Source organism: Prionailurus viverrinus, chromosome C2 (genome assembly GCF_022837055.1).
Source record: "Prionailurus viverrinus isolate Anna chromosome C2, UM_Priviv_1.0, whole genome shotgun sequence".
In the NCBI taxonomy this organism is placed as follows: domain Eukaryota; kingdom Metazoa; phylum Chordata; class Mammalia; order Carnivora; family Felidae; genus Prionailurus; species Prionailurus viverrinus.
Genome location: NC_062569.1, coordinates 150,152,208 through 150,171,534, shown reverse-complemented (window position 1 = coordinate 150,171,534; position 19,327 = coordinate 150,152,208).

Genomic DNA, 19,327 nt, shown 5'->3' with positions numbered 1-19,327 from the left:
TCAAGTGCCTTGCTGAAATCCAGATCCACTGATCAACCAGCCTAATAACCCTATCAGGAGAGGAAACAAGATTAGATTGGGGTGATTGTCTAAGAGCAGTCAGCCTCTTGGCAGTCACTGTTTGTCCCCGAGCACACAGATCAACCCATAATGATTAGTTCTCGTGTTCTGCCAGGGATCAATATTAAGCTCCCTGGTCTGTATTTCACACGATGTCCTTTCCTCTCCATTCTCTACCTCCTTATCTTCAAGCCCTCCTCCAGCCCTTTTGAAAATGGAACGCTTTGCCTGCCTCAACTCTGCAGGAATCTTTCCTTTTCTTCTCAATTTCTTGAATAATTTTTGCATCTTCTGTCACTTTCATGTCTCCCGATAATTTCCTGGGCATCTTTGCCCCCCCCCCCACCCTCGGTTTCCTCCCTGCGGGAAAATAATGCGAATCTTATCTAACCCCTGATAAAGAAATATGCATGAAAGCTCCTTACACAAGTCCAACATAGATAGAATGAAAAATTGTTAATTGAATAAACTACAAAGAAGCATATAAATGCAGAATTTTACTATAATTGCATGAGATACTCACAGATACCCACAGAATACTTTTCTAGAAAGCCTAATAAATTACGCTTTGAATTTCACTGTGTGCTGTCATAATTTCAGCAAGGTATTTCTCAAAGAATCTAAAAATCTTTGGCCCAATTGTCTATTTGAAATTAGCATACCCTAAAATCGGATTTAATAGAAGAAACCCAAGGTTTTGTTATACCCCAATTGATTAGTTCTAGTTAAGGAAATTTAAGATTGGTGACATAGTTGGCACTAGTGTTTTTTTGCTGGTTGAAGTGGGTAAATCAAATGATGGGGTTTTGGATCAAATAGTATCATATTTGAAACCTGGGAAAAAATAGAGTATTGAAAGGGTGAGGGAGATCTATTGGAAAAGAATTTCTTAAAAAAATTTTTTTTAAACATTTACTTACTTTTGCGAGACAGAGATAGAGCATGAGTGGGGGAGGGGCAGAGAGAAAGGGAGACACAGAAACAAAGCAGGCCCCAGGCTCCGAGCTGTCAGCACAGAGCCTGACACGGGAATCAAACCCACGAACTGCGAGATCATTACCTGAGTTGAAGTTGGATGCTTAACCGACTGAGCCACCCAGGCGCCCCTTGGAAAAGCATTTCTTAATAGAAATAGAATTTGTGCAATAAGGTATTAATTACAATGCTGCTGCTGTTAATTGGCAAATTTCCCAGAAGTACCAACAATGTCTGTTATTTCAATCAAACTGACGGTCTTCCTCCTTGCTACACAGAGTATGATTTTTACTCTCTAGAAGTAAAATAATAATTAGGGTGGAAGGGCCCTTTAAACTCAACCTAAGTTAATACCCTTCTTTTACAGAACAGGAAACTGAGGCACCTAGAAGCTAGGCGACTTGCTCAAGCTGATCCGCTGGGCGATGGCTGAGCTGGAGCTCACAGCGGGGTCTTCTGACTCCAGGTCTATGCAATTTGCAATGACTTGTAGCTGCACTGACAGGTCTGGGATCTCTGGGGCGATCCGTTGTAGGTCCTTTGCTTCTGATTCCATTGGATGGTGGGCAGAAAAAAAAATACTATGTATGGTTGTCATCTTTCTGCCATTGAACTTAGTTCTTGGAAACACGAAGCTTTCAACTCTGGCCTGTCTGGTGCCCAAGGCAACGCAGATGTGAAGATGACAACGTGCATCTCTGTGATGCACGTATTAAAGCTGATTGATAGAAGGCCACAGATAAGATGTCACTTCTTATAGATGTGGATGGGCCATGGGGCCAGTGATAAAGCGAGACTGGTGCGCTCTGACATCCACACAGCCTGGCCTTATTATTGACAGTGGGAGATAGTATTGATCCAGCTGCCAAGATGATCCTATTATGCAATTAGAATATTAGATTTGCATTTTTAATTCCTTTAGAAGAGATTGGCCTGAGGCAATTATGGCAGGAAAATATTAAGATGGATCCAGCTTCTTTGAAAATAACTCAGAAGAAGCTTTTAGGAAGATGGCGGTCATTATCAGAGAAAAGTTTTGCTTCTAAAAAGGGGTAATAAGGAAGCGATAAAAACACAAGGCTAGGCAAGTTGGAAGGGTTCATGGATACCAAGCTTTCCCCTGTGGAAAAGAATAAAACTGCCCGACCGTAGGACGCTGTCCAGACCAGTTTGGGCATCGCTTCCGTTCCGTGTGCAATCCCCAGCAGGCTGCATTTTGGGCTTCTCATTTGGGCAGATTTTGTCCCAAAGTGTTTGTTTGGGCAGGATCGTGTTCCAATGCTCCTGCCGCAGACGATTTTCCTCTACCGGCTTAGCCTGCTTGTTAGTTGTGTTTTTGTTTTTGTTTTTGTTTTTGTTTTTGTTTTTTTGTTTTGTTTTTGTGGTGTGTTTTTGCGGTGGCTTGGCTCCATAGCCAACTGAAGTCGATCCTCCCTCCCTTGAGATAATAATATATTTTTTTTTAATTGTAGACTCAATTTATAATAGCTTATGGAGAAATCTGTAGAACCCAAGGTGGTAGCAGGTGCTTCTAAAACTCTAAATTGCCTCCTTCTAAAGTGTGGATGGCCTTGGTTCCATTAGGGCTGTCTGGGCCCGATCTGCGGTCCCAACTGTTCCTGAGCCCTTGGGAAAATTTCTGGGTAAAGCTGGAGTGAGGTCATCCTAGAAGAAAATGAAGGCACAGCTAGATGATGTCTGCATGCTCAGTGTGGGAGACAGTAAACTTCTTCTATAAAGGACCAGATAGTAAATATTTTAGGCTTGGGGGTGAGGGGCACTTACAGACTCTGTCTCATGTCCTTTTCATCCGTTCAGGTCACTTGAAAAAAATCTGGCCACAGGCTGGATTTGACCTGCAGGCCAGTTTGCTGACCCCTGGTTTCGTGGGCAGTACACGTAGACCAAATAATTCCCTTGGGATTATTGATTGAATGCCTTCTACATGGCAGATACTCACTTTCAAGAGGAAAAGGCTTGGCTTCTGTCCCCTGGAGCTTCTGGTGGAGCGGGAGAGGAAATCATGCAAGACGTTACAATAAACAGGATAATCGGTATGAGGACGAAGAGAGGGATACCCGGGAGAGGGCGAACCGTACGGATACCGCCACCTCCTTCACTGACACCAGAAAACACAGCAGCAATTGAAAGCTACTAGATAACTACGAGGGTTTCCATAAGCAATGGAGGAGGAAGGTAAAAGCTGTTTAGAGAAATCCAGAACAGCTTTTCAGAGGTCCCTGCGTTTGAGTTGAGCTTTTAAGGAACGGGAATTTGAACAAGGAAGGAACAGCAGTACAAGGGCAATGGGTAGAGGAGAAAACAGTGTGTTTGCTGCCTCTGCACAGCAGCTAAGGGTCTACATGATGAAGCCCGTCAGCCAGAGTGGGCGAGGGAGCAGGCCCGACGCACAGAGGCCATAACGACCGCGACAAAGCTCACCCAGCAGAGGTATTGGTGGAAACAGCTAGGATGGAGACACAGGTGTTTGGGGGAGGTTGATTTATGCTCAATACGAAGAGGGCATTTTTAGTCGCAGGTTGGTTCCGTTTGTCCACTCAGCAGACATGTATCAAGTTCCTGTTTGCATTGGACATGGCTTTGGATGCTGGGGCCCTAAGGAGCTTGGGGACACACCCTGCCCTCCAGAGGCTTACAGGGGGATGCCTTGGTAGGAGGAGGTGATCTCCTGACAGAGATATGGCTGCAAACAGGGAGGGTGATATCATGGATATATATGAATAATGTATTTCGGATACAAGTGCTGACTTTGAGAGGCTCTGAGAAACTTTAGTCTCATGGAAAACAAACCATATTGCAGAGCTTATGTTCTTCATAGACTTGGCAGAGGGAAACTTGCCCCCTGCCTCTCTGCAAGCTGTCAGATTCATTTAGTCCCTGGGTTCTGCTGAGAATTTTCCCTGATGTATTCATTTCCTGGGGCTGCTGTAACAAATTGCCACGAGTCAAGTGGCTTAAAGCAACAGAAATGGATTCTCTGACAGTTTTGAAGGCTAGAAGTTCAAGACAAAGATGTCAGTAGGGTTGGTTCCTCTGGAAGTTCGTGAGGAGGGAAAGAATCTGTTCCATGCCTCTCTCCCAGCTTCTGGTGGCTGTTCTGCCATCCGTGGTATTCTGTGGCTTGTGGCTGCATCCCTCCAATCTCTGCCTCCACCTCACATGCCTTTTTCCCTGTACTTCCTCTGCCTTTCTCTTTTTATTAAAACAAATTTTTAATGCTTATTTTTTTTTGAGAGACAGAGCATGAGCGGCAGAGGGGCAGAGAGTGAGGCGAGATACAGAATCCAAAGCAGGCTCCAGGCTCTGAGCTGTCAGCACAGAGCCCAACGTGGGGCTTGAACTCATGCATCATGAGATCATGACCTGAGCCGAAATCTGATGCTTAGCTGACTGAGCCACCCAGGTGCCCCTGCCTTTCTCTTATAAGGACACCTGTCATTGGAATTAGGCAGGATCACACTAAATCCAGGATGATGTCATCTTGAGATCCTGAGCTTAATTATATCTTTAAGACCTTTTTTTCCAAATCAGATCACATTCACAGGTTCTGGAGGTTAGGACTTAGACATATCTTTTGGGGTCCCTTAAGTGTAGCCCTATTCAACCCCCTATACCTGATAAATAGCCCTTGTGAGTTATTTTTTAAACTTTTTAAATGTTTATTTATTTTGAGAGAGAGAGAGAGAGAGAGAGAGAGAGAGAGAGAGAGAGAGAGTGAGCAGAAGGGCAGAGAGAGAGGGAGACCCAGAATCCGAAACAGGCTCCAGGCTCTGAGCCATCAGCACAGAGCCCAACGCGGGGCTTGAACTCATGAACCGCGAGATCGTGACCTGAGCCCGATGTCAGATGCTTAACTGACTGAGTCACCCAGGCGCCCTGCCCTTGTGACTTTTAAAGACCATACTGGTTGCATCCGGGTTGCCTACTACGTGATGGGGAGACAGGAAAATCTCCAAGACTTGGGGTTCGTCGCTGTAACTCCCCGGCAAGAACGAGAGCACTTCCGTGGGGCGAAGCTTCAGAACGACTTCAGGGCGAGGGACTAGCATTGTGAACGCAGGGGCTCCTGAGAATCGAGGCTTGGCGGTGTTTGCCCCGGAGGCCAGCTGCTTCAAGCAAGGCCGCTCATGGAGCTCAAAGTTGTACTGTCGGCAATGTCACCCTGCAGTCCAAAAGACAAAGATGAATGGAGTAAAAATGTAGTACTCTTGATTTATCAAATGATTCCACCTAATGAATCCATCACATTCAATAGAAACCACATTAGCAATTCCTGTTATTGGTCTTACCCTCCCAAAAGCCCCTGAGGTCCACCCCAGTGCCCACATGATCCGCTCAGGGGAAAAAGAATGCAAAGTTTAAATAGATTTTTCTGTAAATGTAAACTGCTTGGACGAAACAATGCAAAGCCCGGCGCGGGGGTGGCCAAGATACCTGGCTTCCTTTTGCTATTATGGAGCTAGCCGGGTGATTATCACGCAACCCCGTAGAAAAGCTGAGACCTTTCCATCAGTTCATTGGAGCAACGATACGGTGTTCTGGAAAAGTTTGATTCAGTTTCTCATGGTTGTAATAGCTGTGGCATGTTCTTGGGGGTTTCTGTAACTGTGTTTGTCAGTTTCTGGAGCCGCGTTTTTGTTTCCTTGCTTTAAACAGCTGACTGGATCCCAGCTTTCAGTTATTGTGGTGCTTAAGTTGCTTAGCTCAGTTCAGCAAACATCCTTAAGCATGCACTGTATACCTGGCTCCATGCCACGGCCAGTTGTTCGGATGCTAAATAAAACTGTTTTAGATGTAAGGTGGGAAATGTGGGATCCTTTCCTTTGAATATCCTAATGCTTTAAAGTCGCCTGTATATTTGTAAGATTTATTTTTCGATGTGTGTTTTTGAATGGTAATGAAATGGAGGGACTGTAAGGTGGAGTCAATCCTCTGCAATTTTAGCTCGGGATCCTCACTTCCTTCAGCTTTGAGTCAACGATGAATAAATACCTTAAGCCCTCCTCTCTCTGGGTCTTTTGAAAGAAGCACAAGATGTTAACACGATGATGCTGTTTCCAGAGAACAGCACCATTAATTGGGTCTTGGCTATTTTCTGTATAGACTGAAGCTTGATTTGGGTGTCAGCAAGTTGAAACTCCAGCACATCTATCTTTCCTGTAAATTCGGCTGTTCCCCACCCCCATCCCCATCGATTGCAGTCAATATTCTCTGCTTTTCATCAAGATTCTCCTGTAAGAAAGGGAAACGTGGAAGCAGTGTCTTTGCATTTCCTTTAACTTCTAGAATCAGTGCTGCCCAGTAGAAATATGAAGCAATGTAATTTAAAATTGTCTAATGAAAAGAGACAGATGAAATTCGTTTTAATGGTCTATTTTACTTAACACAATATCCAGAATATTATAATGTCAACATGCAATCGATATAAACATTACTGAGATATTTTATGCCCTTTTTTCATACTGAGGTTTCCAAATCTGGGGTGTTCTTTGCATGTGTGGCACAAATTGATTTGGACCAGCCACATGTCAGGTGCTCAATACCCACATGTGTTTAGCGGTTATCATACTGGAAATTGTACTTACAGGGGAATTTATCAGTATTAGCTTTTGATAAGAAGGATATGTCAATCTTTTTAAAGAAGCACTGAGAAGTTAAGATGGATTACTTTGTGTGAAGTTTAGGACTATGTTTCCCGAGAAGAAAAATTTATGAGAGTTTTTACTGTAAAAATATCTTTAAGGTTGAGGGTATGTGTGTGATGTGTGTAAACGCACTTGTATACACAGAGCCTCATATTTTAATGTTTTATCAATAAAGAACATGAAATGATAACTGGCTTCAGAATGTACTGATTGCAACTCCAGCCGGAAGCCAATTAAAGGCTACCAGGGCATGTGTTATAGGCACTGATATCCAATAAGAATTGTTGCATAATGATTAGACAAAAAGGGTCAGACACACACTGGAAGTTTTGCATGGCTATGCTCATATGTGGCCCATACACTGTCATGTTGTTGTGAGGGAAAAAATCGAGAACTTCCAGTTTGGAGAAGAGAAAGAAAACAAAACTCTGCTTGCTGAGGCTACCAATTCGTCATCTAATCATGGTTAGTATCTAGTAGCTTTATATTAATTTGGATGGAGTATTAATTTGAATGGTATCACCGTCACCAACCCTCGCCTTGTGATATGATGTTAAAGTGCTAAATTCTTTATAATTCTATTTTTTTCTTTATAATTTGAAATGGAAAAGATAAAGGGTGGGAACAACAAATGAAGACTTATGTAGCAATGAGTTTCCTAGGGAATCACTCGCTCGTGTAAGACATACAAGCACTCGTGTGTCCACCCTCCACACACACAGCCCACCCACCCAACCCTCCCCGATTCCTTCTCTCACCTGTGAAACAGACTGGACCACCTTGATTGAACTCAGCTGCTAATATAAAATGACTTGCTAGCAAATGTGCTTGAACCAACTCAGGGGGCAAGTCCATGCCACCAATCCCCACCCCTACCACATTCTCAAGGGCAGGTGACATCGGTGCCAGGTGAGATTGGTCAGAATGTCTAGTCCCAGAACATTATAGCTGAAAGTGATCTTAGAGGTCCTCCAGTCCATTCTTCTTATCTATTAGGAAACTGAGGCACCAAGAAGAATGCCCATGGTTGTGTAGCCAATTAGTGGCAGAGCTGGGACCAGAACTCAGGGCTCCTGATTCCTGATTCCTATTCAGTACTTTTCACACTGAGAATTATCAGAAGGGAAAGCTATATAAATGAGGCAGTTTATCAGTCAGAGTCCCTTCATTCCTAAATTCCAGTCTAGGTATTGCAGACAGAGGGAATTTAATAAAGGGAATTAGATACACACATTATATAACAGCTAAGAAGCCACCAGAAAGCCAATAGGCAATCAGTGATCAGTTCTAAGAATATCCCACTGCTATCCCTTGGGCTGGAAGGACATTGGGAGGATATGGTATCAAACTGGGGCCCCTAGGAGGGACTGCCTGACTGCAGCTGAGAACCCAACATGGAGGGCTATCAGGTAGAACACTCAGGGACTGTTGGAAGCCTTGTTACAGGAAGAGTAAGAGAGACTCTCAAGTCTTACCACTGGCTCCTATTTGACAAACCTGGTAGAAGCCAGTTGGCAAGGAGCCTGGGAAATGCAGACTCCTGTGGCATAGAGCAGAACAAGGCTAGGTTGGGAGGGCATGTGAGAACAGATAGACACCTGCCGCCACAGATGGATAGCCTTAAAAAAGCTGTATGGCTTTACAACAGCTTTATCATCTACTTATGTTTTAAAGCTAATCTTAGAAATGATTTGTGTACCAAGTTCACAATAACTAAGGTGGAGTGGAGATGCCAGTTGAGAAGCAAACCTTGGCCATGAACGTTCACAATGAAGAGCTGGCTATACCCAGCATCCCTTTGGCCTTACTTTGATCCATCCTCATTCATTTGTCTCGAGGTGTTGGACTTCCCAGTTTCTTGTCTGAATCTATAGTCTTGTTCTTCTTGGACAATGCGCAATTTCTGCTCACGGCTTCCTGGAGATTTTTTCTACTTGTTTCATAATTCGGAGCTTCTGAATGTGGTTCCTCAGGTATAGGATGAAACCAGAATTCATGACTGAAGGGGCACTCTTACATAGGAGGGTTTTTGTTTGTTTGGTTTTTTTTTTTTTTGGTTTATCAGTACAAAACATTTTTTTAAGTCCATCCATTTATTTTGAGGGAGAGAGAGAGTACAAATGGAGGAAAGGCAGAGAGAGAGAGAGAGAGAGAGAGAGAGAGAGAGAGAGAGAGAGAATATGAATGAATGAATGAATGAATGAATCCCAAACAAGCTCCATGCTCCACACTGAGTCCCACACAGCACTCCATCTCACAATGGCGAGATCGTGACCTGAGCCGAAATCAAGAGTTGGTGGCCCAACTGACTGAGCCACCCAGGCACCCCAGCAGTACAATACATTTTAAATTATTTTTTTAGCATTGAATGGTGCATGGCATGAAACAGTTAATGTGCCTAACCCCCCAGAGGAGAAGTAGCTGAAGCACTGAAACATTAGCCATCTTTGAGGATTTTCTATGTTCTAAGAGCTCTCTTAAATGCTTTGCATCTATTAACTCAGGTAAGCCTCACACTCACCACACTATGTGTTAGAAACAAGTGGTTCCCCCTAGTTTTCAGGTGAGGACACCAAGGACCAGAAACATAACTTGGCCAAGTTGGAAGGTTGATAAGTGGCGGGGCTGTGTTTGGACCCCACGCAGTTTGGCTGAAGTGTTCATTTGTCAACCACTCGTTTGTGTCTCGCTCCTGTCCGTGTAGGCTTGTTGCAGGTCCTCCCCAGGCTCCTCCCCAGGCTCCTCCCCCTGGCGCATGGGGCTCTGATACCCAGAGGGCCATTGGGTTGGCGGGGAAGCTGCCGATGCTGTCATGAGGTGGTGAGTGCCCCATTATCGCAGGGCACTTAGTTGCTAATTGCCATTTAATCACAAGATGAATATAGTTATTTCTTTTCTCTCCCTACCGAGTGCCAGTGAGATGGTAATTACTGCTGAACCAAGTGCTGAAGATGTGGCTTTGCACGGAGCTGGCGCTAAATGCCACATCCTTTGAGCCACCACATTCCTGGCAGCACTCGTTTCCCCACGTGGCTAATTAAACACATCACTTTGAGAACAGATGCTCCTTCCAAGCTTCCCATTTCCCTTACATGAGGACTTCCTCCCACCGCACCTAGGGAGATTTGATTTAAAAAGAAAAAAGAAAAAGTTTGGATTTTATATTTGGTAAATTAACTCACATTTTTGTAGAGGTGACATTGTGTTTTGGTCAACAGCTGAAACAGAAAACTTTGCATCTGGATAGTTCTCAATTGACAATGAGTTAACTGAGAATTTGTTTCTCCACAGTTCCCTGTTTCCAGCTATTGCGTATGGAGGTGAAGGAGCTTCTTTTTGTTTTCTGTGGGAAGTCTGAAGGTGTAAAAACAGAATTATATGGACTTTCTCTAAGCATGGAAATACCATCTATGGGCTTATGCTTTTCTGGGGATGTTTCCTCCAGGTGCCTTGTAAATGAGTCAGGCTTGATCTACTTTGTACAGAGTGGGAATTAAGTGAGCAGGTTAAGTGACTTGTCTAAAGTAACTCCACTAATGCCGGGCTTGTTCTCTGGCTCCTGGTCAAATGTCATAGCTGATACCCGAGGTTAGTAAGCCTTTGACCTTGTTAAGACCTCATCAGTTTGGTGCAGGTTTGGAAGAGTCTACAGGTCCAAAATAGGTCATCTGAGTAGCAGAGAAGCCAAATGTTTGAGATGGAGAAGTCTGCAACACAAATGTGATCCCCTGATGGACTTTGCAGGGGCCTGGTAGGTGATGGAGGCGTGTCAAAGTCCCTGGTTAGGTGGTGGTTAAGTCTTAATTGGTTTTTGAGGTCTCAGTTTATGGTGTTGTGTTGGAACCCCCTGTGGATCATTATCTAGGCACCCTAACAGAAACCCTCCAAATCTCAGTGTCTTTACCCAATAAAGCAGTGGTTCTCAAACTTTAGAGCCTTCAGATATCCTTATTAAGACACAAACTGCTGAGCTACTTGTCTAGGGTTTCTGATTAAGTCTTGACTGGGGCCCGAGAATTTGCATTTTTAACAAGTTTCTGCAGGGGTGGGGGGGGGTGGGTGGTGCTAATGCTGCTTGTCTGAGGATCACACTGTGGGAACCAGTGCATTACAGGCTTATTTCTTCCTACTGTCACAGTGCAATGTGGGTGTTTCTGGCTGGGTGCCTTTCTGAGAATGATCTCCTCCACGTGGTAAGTCAGGGACTTAGGCTACTTCCCTAGAAGCTCTGCCATTCTCAAAGACCATTGACTCCTGCTCTGCAGGCAGCCAGTGGGTCACGGAAGAGAGAGAGAGCACAAAATATTGTGCTAGAAGGTTCTAGGGCCATCAGTCATATGGATCTACCTAATTGTAAAAGGAAGCTGGGAACAGGGTCCAGTTGAGTCTTCAAGAAGAAAAGGAAACTGAATTTAATGAAAATACAGCTTTTTTTTTTTTTTTGCTACACCTAAGTTACGGAAGTCCTCCTCTTTACTTTCACCTACACCTACACCACTGAAATTATTTACCACTCATTGATTTTGAGAGTTTAATGATGTTCTTTGACCTGCCTGGGCATATTCTTGAGAACTGGCAAACGGAGATGGTGAAGCACATCGTCATCCGTGTTCCTTGCACGGATGAAGACACTGTGATAACAGATCACAAAGGCGAATGGTTTGTCTGCCCTGGAGGCCAGGCCAGATCTGGAATAGGGGTCTCCATCTGCTCCAAGTTTCAATGTATTGTCTCTCAGCTTCACATCCACCCTTCTCTGCTCTGGAATTGGACCCTGTAACGTTCCTTTTTTGCCCACTGGCTGAATGTTAGCTTCATCACTAGAGGGTTCTAGAGTGCAGTGCAAGGTGAAGAAATTTTGCTTCTGAGCTCTGGGCCTCCATTATTATTGTTCCCTGTGGTAGTCCAGTGGCCCAGGCGGCTGAGCCCAGCTGTGCCCTCAGGCCATGCTCTCCCCACTGGCGGCCAATTCCCAGAAGCTTTTCCCACCATGCCTCCTGCAAGGACAGGCTGCTCCTCCAGACCACCTCTGGCCTTTGCCTGCCACAAAGGTTTATATTTTTTAACTCCACCAGCATGTTGCAAGTTCCTGTGGTAGCTAAGCTCTCTGATGAGGTCTGGGTCTGGGGAGAGAGACTTCTCTCTTAGTCCTTGGTCCCTTTGTCTATTTTCTGTCAGCCTGGAGGTAATAGCCACTCTTCATACATGTGACTTCTTTACAGTCCATGTTTAGCCATTTTTCACAGTTAAGCACCTTTTATAGTTAACATTTCCTTATTTTCCTTGTTACAATAACTAGAGTGATTTCTTTTGACCAAACCCTGGCAGATATGACCTCCTCCTGGTAATTTTTGCTATAGAAAAGCCAAGTTAAATGTATGTTCTCTCAAATCTCAAAGCAGGACAGCCAAACTATACCTACTCAAAGCTCCTTTCCATCGAGTGCCCTTCTTTATTCTTTGCTCTCAGGATGTTGATTTCTTGCCCTGAGAAAGGCTGGTGTTCTTATCAAAGATCCAACAGGAAAAGGGCGAGGGGGTCTTCAAGTCTCAGACTTCTAGACTCTCTAGTCTTGAACCTCAACAAGCAGGGGCTCCCGTGGGTAAGGCCCTGGGTAGGATTCCCAGGTTAGCAGGGGGCATGGGAAAGAAAGAGGAAGCACATGTGTCATCAGTAACCAGAAACCAGTCTTGCTGCCTCAGTCTCTGTCCAGGGGTGAAACCAGAAAGTGAACTGTGTGTAACCACCAGGTCTTTTGCCCTGGCTTGGTTTTGCTGCCACAGCAGTAGGGAATCAATACAACCTAAAAAAAATACAATCCCAAGAGAAATTTGAATAAACAACACAGGATCTAATTTTAGGCCACAGAAAATAAAAGGTCAGCATAGAAAAAGGATAATAATAATAATAATAATAATAATTCCAGTCAGCATTAGCTACTTATTATTTCTTTTTCTCCATAAAGCATGGATCCATGCCAACAAAAGGTTGAGGCCAACTCTGCTTCCTTCCTTGTGAGCTAACCTTGGTTTCCCAGACAGGCCACAGTGAAGGCTTCCCATCTGAGGCAGGCTCAGTTTTGGACAAAGCAAACAAATTCCTGTGATTTAAGGGCCCTGAGAAAGCGCTTTAATAGGAAACCTCTACCCCATTGCTACTACAGCTTAAATTTCATCATGAGAGACTCATGGGCGACCATCTACAGACTCCCCCACCGTTTAAAAAAATTGTGCTCAAATTCATATATCATAAAATTAACCATTTTGAAGTGAAGAATTTAGTAGCATTAAGTACATGTACAACACTGTATAACTACCAACTCTATCTAGTTCCAAAACATTTTCATCACCCCAAAAGGAAACCTTGTACCCATTAAACAGTCATTCCTTATTCTCCCTCCCTCCAACCCCTGGTAACCACCAGTCTACTTTCTGTGTCCGTGGATTAGCCTATTCTGGGCATTTCATATAAATGGAATCATAATGTTTTCAAGGTTCGTCAAGCTTCTTTTTTATGGTTGACCCAAATGATCATCAGTGGGTAGATGGATGGATAAATAGACCATGGGGTATACGTATCAAATTATTTTCTACAAATTTAGTTGAGAGAGAGAGAGAGAGAGAGAGAGAGAGAGAGAGAGAGAGAGAAGGGGAGGGGACCAGAGGAAGAAAGAGAGGATCTCAAATAGGCTTCACACTCAGCATGGAGCCCAATGCGGGGCTTGATCCCATGACCCTGAAATCATGACCTGAGCTGAATTCAAGAGTTGGCTGCTCAACTGACCGTGCCACTCAGGCGCCCCTCCCTTTCAAGTGAGTTTTAAATGATCTCCTCAAATAGAGGAGGTAACACGCAGGGCCACTGCCACCAACCAATATCCTACTTTGAATGCGCTTATCTGACACAATTACTTTGGACTAAAAAGACCAGGGAAAATTGCAGGGTAGAGGAGACTCTCAAATTACAGAGAGATGGCGGAGAGATGGAGGGGTGTAGTAAACCAACTACAGTTCCGTGGAGGTCTGACTCTGGTTTCAGTTCTAGGGAATGATTGCTGTGGCTTCTCTCTGACTAAATGCGACACAGCATGGCTGAGTGTAGGATCCACGCGTGCACACCCATATTCTCAAAGGTCAGTGCTAAAAGAGGATCTGGGTGAGAGAAGATCTGCCTTCTCTTGATCCAGCACACTTGTGGACCAAGTCTTCAATGGATGAGGACCTCAGCTGCAGAGCGCATAACCTCCTCAGCGCCCAGTGGGTACAAGCGGTGCCACGGATGGAAGCTGCTCCCCTGTGACTGCCTGGTGATCACACTTGCCGCAGGGACGTGGTCTATATATACGGACTTGAGTTGAGTTTCCACTCCTAAGGTGGGACAATAAAATACCTTTGGAAGGAAACAGTCCAAGAGTCAAGGAGACAGATTTCCCTTTTCATCTTCACTGGGAGTTAATTTGCTGGCAATTACAGTGTCTTTAGCATACACTTAGAGTCTCATTCTTTTACACTCCAGGAAGAAGAATGACTCTTTATGACTTTTTTATTTTAATTATTGATGCTTAAAACCATGAGCCATTCATTTCCTGCTTTCTCGACATTAGTAATTGACTAATTCAAGGCAGGTGTGGGTTTTGAGAAAGCTGTTTAGTTGGCATGAGGAATGATCACTGCAGGGACCATGCTGTTAATTTCGCCCACAGATAATTATCAGTCATGTAACATTGTAGTCTCCATATTGGAGCACACAGGTGGCTCCCTGTGTGCAGCTGTTTTCTCTAGATGCCAATGCCAGGGCTGGGGTTTGGGTTATCTCTATAGGTGTACATATAGGGTATTTCTAAAGTAAGTGCTGAGGTACACGTAGATCTTTCACTCTACCTACTGTTTCCTCTGTACTTCCTGTCAACATCCAGCTGGTAGTAAAATCTTTTTTTATTTTTTAATTTTTTTTTTATTACTTACTTTTTTTTGAGAGAGAGAGAGAGAGAGAGAGAGAGAGAGGGGGAGAGGGAGAGACAGAATCCAAAGCAAGCTCCAGGCTCCGAGCTGTCAGCACAGAGCCCGACGTGGGGCTCAAACTCACCAACTGTGAGATCATGACCTGAGCTGATGTCAGACACTTAACTGATTGAGCCGCCCAGATGCCCCTGCTAGTGGTAAAATCTTATGCCAGATTCTGCTTGTAAGTGATTTATTTTTAAAAAAGGCCAAATAGAAACAGCTACAAAGGGAGAGTGAGCAAGGGTAATTTAAGTACGGTAAGATGTGCAGCCAGAAAAGTCAGAGAAGTGTAAATTGGGAATGATCACATTTTGGATCAAATATGTCACTTTCTTAGAGTATGGCATGAGTTCAGCCAACATTTCAAGAGAGTATAACATGTTTGAGAAGGTGTGCCACACTCCCCAGACGTTTGAAGAATGTGGTCCCAAACCTGAAGAAATACACAAGTTTATCAGGGGAGAATGAGTCTTATACATCAAATCATGGTAGAAACAGGATGGGTGTTATAATTGAAGAGAGAAAAAATAAAAGAGGGCATCTAGAAGAGGAAACTTCATTTTTGGGAGGAGGTGGGAGATAATAAGCATGCAAGGAAGTGACATTTAGCTAAAGCTGGAAGGGTGAGGGGGATTCGTTAGGTGGAGAAGGGAATTCTAGGCATGTCTGAATGAAAACACACCAGCTGGCTTTCAGATTGGTAGTGAGAGCCATTTAGAAGGCAGTTGGGAGACTGATGATAAGGTACGAGGGAGGGAGCATTGAGTGGGGTGATTCAGGCAGACATTTAGGAGGTAAAGTGAGGACTTATCCATGGGGAACTCATGGATGCAGGAGCTTAGGGAGAAAGAAAGGAGACGTGGATGATGACAGTGTTTCCAGCTTAGGTGGACAGGTGGCTGCTAACACCTGGATGATGACAATGTTTCCAGCTTAGGTGGACAGGTGGACACTAACACCCTTAACGGAGGGAGAGAAGATTTGGAGAGGATAACAATGAATTCAATGCTGGCCGCGGTGAGTTGGAGCTGCCCCAGAGATAGGTGGGGAGAAGTGGCTGGCTGGCATTGGGCTTGTGCCCTCCTGGTCGAGATAGAAGGCAACTCTGATGATCTGTAGGTATGAACACATCTAATTCTAATTGTAAGCAATTAACATATTTGGGAATGGCATTAGAACTTCTGGCGTGTGTGCCAGAAATCCTCACGAGTGCATTCTTCATCATGGTTTTTGTTTTCTTTGGTTCAAGGAAATGAAGTTTGCTCATGAATGCCTTAGCACTTTATCTGGTGATGTGTTTTGTTTCTATTTTCTTTGTCTCTGGAGAATGGAGCACCACGTTTCGGTTATAGACTGCTACTGCTGCCACCACGTTGTGAATCTCTGGAATCGTGTTTATGTTTGTAAGACCAGTTTAAAGTGTTATTTAAAAGTCCAAAATGTATTAAAAGGAAACACCTAAAGAATTACTCGTCAATAGAGTTCTCCTTTTTCTTTCGTTCTTTCTTTCTTTTTTTTTCCCTAGCAAAGGACCAAGGAGCTAGTCACTAGCAAAAATGACTAGCAGCCTCATGACATCATTCAACGGTTGGCGTGGCAAGTAGGGGAGGGGATTGGTGTTTCCAACTGCACTTTGCCTTCATCTGCCTCTTCATGACGTGCGATGGCTCCCCAGGGATGGAAGGATAAATTCCAGAAGTCTCGGGCCGATTTTCTTTTTTTTTTTTTTTTTTTTTTAATTTTTTTTTTCAACGTTTATTTATTTTTGGGACAGAGAGAGACAGAGGATGAACGGGGGAGGGTCAGAGAGAGAGGGAGACACAGAATCGGAAACAGGCTCCAGGCTCTGAGCCATCAGCCCAGAGCCCGACGCGGGGCTCGAACTCCCGGACCGCGAGATCGTGACCCGGCTGAAGTCGGACGCTTAACCGACTGCGCCACCCAGGCGCCCCTGGGGCCGATTTTCAAGTCTCAGATTTGAACCCTTTTGACTTTTATGTCCCAGTCTTGAATAACTATCACTAATAAAAATTCCTGTTCAAGCCACTTGGGTCTTCTTGCCGTCACCCAAATATGACACAGGCATTTCCTCTCCTGTGCCTGCGCAGGCTCATCTGCGTCATCCGCAGAGCTTTCCCAGTACCCAGTGCTGATGACTTGGTGTGTTATCTGATCGGTGATGTGAGGCCCATAGCTGTTTTCAGTATGATTTGACATAATGCGCTCCGCTGTTTCCAGAAGGGTCTCTCTGGCAGCAGAGGGTGGGCCAGAAATACTGGTAGGCTTTTAGGGGGGCTTGCAAGGGGTTCGGTGAGCGGGGAGGAAGCAGCAACAGGTTGGATTCTAGGGGAAAGGAGTCAAATGAGACGTTTCCTAAACAAAGTCAACCAATGGTCTTTGGTTGCTTTTTGGATTTCTCTTTTAGATGGTGGTGGAGATGTGGAGGCTTTTAATGGTACGTGGGAAACCAGGAAGAAGGACAGAGAGCAAGAATATAAATATCTGATCCAGTTGGGGACAAATAAGTTCGTGGTGTCTGGAATATCCAGGTGTACTTGGTCAGTTGGGAACTGAGAATACCACTCTCAAGAGACGCCAGATGAAAGGGTATTAAATAAGTACAAAAAAGCACCACAAATATTTGCATGCTAATTGTGGCTTCTAAAGTCTTTGAGGGGGTTTGAAAACAGTTTGTTTTTCACATAGTTTCAGCATTATTCTTGCCATCTTCTTTGGAAGATTCTGTTTGTAGGGTCGACGAAGAAAATGCTTGCTTAGCAGTCTAACCCATATTAATCACAAATTCCAAATTCATGGCATCAGAATTACAAGTTTCATATTATATAATTAGAAGAAGATTCCGGTCCTTGGTTCATTGACTCTGGATCCATATTACAGTCTTGTTATATTTGATAATGACATAGCAGACATTCTATCAGAACTTGGCTATCTGGAGAGAGATTCCAAAATGCTTTAATCTTGTCACAAATCAGAAGCAGCTGCTCTTTATAAAAAGGAGAGTTCAAGGCTGGATGATCCACAGAAAAGCAACTGTGACTTACAGTCTTAAATCGCAGATTCTGGGGGTTTTCAGTTGGCAGGTATTCATCAAACAGTCCTCTCCCCATACTGATTCTTGTCGCCTTTATTTCTTTAGACATCCCCCAAACTGAACATTGCATTTGTGCAATGAACTTTATCTTAGGAACTTAGACATTTTGTAGCTAAGATGAAGCGTCCTCTTGGGATTTTTACACACTGATGAAAACAGTTACATGGAAAATGTGACTTAAATACAACTTGCCTCCTCTGAGTGAATCACTGAAGACAGAACTGTGGTTATTGTCTCTCAGTCAAGGACTGTCAGCCTCATGCTGAGCCTACAAACCTTCCATAGGTTCTATGATAACATGAAACTGCTGTAGTAGAAACTCTAAAACTAACAAGGGTATTAGCTTCATTGATTTTCTGGAAATGGGAAAGAAAAAAAAAAAAAGCGCTCAGCTAAGTCCAGGAAAGAGATTTAATACAACTGTCTTTTAATAATATTAAGTTTCCTAGAATCAATATTTTCTCCCCTCATATTATGCTATGGGTTGCTACACACCAGTTGCTATGTAGGAGAATGGGAATCAATAGAAGGCTTACCTTCTTTGGAGACTATTTCAAAGGCCTGCATAATGGAGCATAGATCAGGAAGAGTGAAATTGAATTTTAAGTACACTGACATTATGCTATCATCTTCAACCCGGGGAATATAGATTGTTCTGGGGCCCATGGGACCCATGAGGCACAGGGTGAGAGGTGCCAGTTACTGATCGGCCCACAGAACTCCGGCTTCCTAGAGACTGTTTAACAAATGCTAAATACGGGCCTCTGGGCCACACCTAAAAGTACCTTCAAACACTTCAAGGAGAGCAGGGATGATGGTGTTCTTTACACAGTTTGGCACAGTGGGTTGTAAAATCAGCCAGACCCAGTGTGTGTTAACTCAGTGTCTGATGTTAAAAACCTTTCTACTCAGCTTCTTTTCACTTTATTTTGGAAAACTGAGTGACTGTTTCTTAGCCAGTAAAAATAACTCTCGATAGAATCACTGAACTTGTTTTTACAACAGTGCTAAAATGACCTTTTTTGTTGGTATCTGTGGAAAACACTCAATAGTTCCACAAAAATATTAAAATCTCAAATTTTGGGTCTCTGGGTGGCTCAGTGGGTTGAATGTCCTACTGTTGGTTTCAGTTCAGGTTGTGATCCCAGGGTCGGGGGATCGAGCCCTGTTTTGGGCTCCGCACTGAGTGTGGAGCCTGCTTGGGATTCATTCTCTCTCTCTCTCTCTCTCTTCCTCTCTCTCCCCACCTCACCCTGTCTCTCTCAAATTAAAGAAAAACAAACAAACCTCAAATTTGTAGAGAGGGTAGAGCACCTTAGTTTTTGAGTTGATTCATAGTAATACTAATCTTTTATTTTAAGAGGTTGGCTTGAAAAAAATTTCTGGAGATTTACTGCGATGTTGACATTTGTAAGTCAGTATTTGTTCAAAAAAAATGGAATGAGGGGTGCCTGGGTGGCTCAGTCGGTTGAGCGTCCGACTTCGGCTCAGGTCGTGATCTTGCGCTCTGT